Source organism: Solanum tuberosum, unplaced genomic scaffold, assembly GCF_000226075.1.
Source record: "Solanum tuberosum cultivar DM 1-3 516 R44 unplaced genomic scaffold, SolTub_3.0 scf00747, whole genome shotgun sequence".
Taxonomy (NCBI): Eukaryota; Viridiplantae; Streptophyta; class Magnoliopsida; order Solanales; family Solanaceae; genus Solanum; species Solanum tuberosum.
Genome location: NW_006239677.1, coordinates 21,043 through 22,369, shown reverse-complemented (window position 1 = coordinate 22,369; position 1,327 = coordinate 21,043).

The following is a 1,327-nucleotide window of genomic DNA, read 5'->3' as shown; positions in this document are numbered from 1 at the left end:
ACACTTAAAATTGCTAAACAATAATAATTACAGAGGAGCCACAGAGAAGACCCAACTCATCAGACACTATTTAAATGTAGTACAGTCCAGCAGCCACAAGTGACCAAATTAAAGGAGCAGTTGAGTTAAAGTAATAGTCGAGATGCTAGAACAAACATCATTTGTAGGATATTAAAATTCAATAATCTATAGAGAAGAAACATAATAAGGACATGCACTCATCTTCTCCAATATTGGTGGCAAGTCTACCCACCAACCAGCATCTATATGTATGGGTGTGGGATGTAGCAATCTATGTGACGATTATCCGAAGTGTGCACAGTTGATCCAAACACTGCTATCATAAACAAAAAACTAACAACATAACAAGCACCTAAGAAGAAATACAGCTAATGAAAAAGAAAAAGGAGCTAAACTTAACACCGCAACAATCATTGACCAAGTATTTAAGCGAGAGATTTGATTTGCAAGAAAATTTCACTCGATTTTCATCCAAACAAAATCAGTAAACAAAAATTTACAGATTAACTTCACAGAGATGAAATTTGTAGATTAACCTCGATTTTTAGGTAGATTGGCAAGAAAATCTTCCGATCTATAGTCCTTTACTTCGGAAAAATCTTCTTGAAGAGAAGCATGAGGTCTGCTTGGAGAGTTTTGAGATGAGCTTGGAGATGAACTTTGGATGAGCTTGGAACTTGGAGCTACACCGATTGGAGCTTTGGAAAATCAGATCGTTTCCACCATTGCTTCTGCATGTAAGTTTTGGAGAGAAGGTTTAATGGGTTTTGGAGAGAATCTTCAGTGTAAAGTGAGTTAGAGAGAAGGAAAATGAGTATAATGGGTCTTACAATCACTTTCCAATTCCTAAAATTTTAATTGGTCTATTATCCCAAAAAAATAAAAATATAAGTGTAAAAAAATCTAATCATCTAAAAGATATACTCCGTATAACGTACTTATTATTTTTGGAATTAGTAATTTAGGAATATCTAGGTAAATTATTTCTCATTCCTAAATTCTCAATTATTTCTCATTCCTAAATTTTGGTCTAATAATTTCTAAATTCCCAATTATTTCTCAAGGTAATAAAATGTCTAGGTAAATCCCATAAATAATTCTTTAGACAATCTGGAATTTTCCTACATATTAAAAGGATTTAAAAAAAAAAAAATTGGTCCATGTACCTAGGGATTTAGCTAGAGATATTGTTGCTGCGGATATATTTCCCTAGGTAATTTTGCAAGAACTAATTTAGTGCAAAATGGTATCAACTTTAGCTGCGAAATTTGTTGGGAATATAAGTTTCACAGGTAATATATTCTAA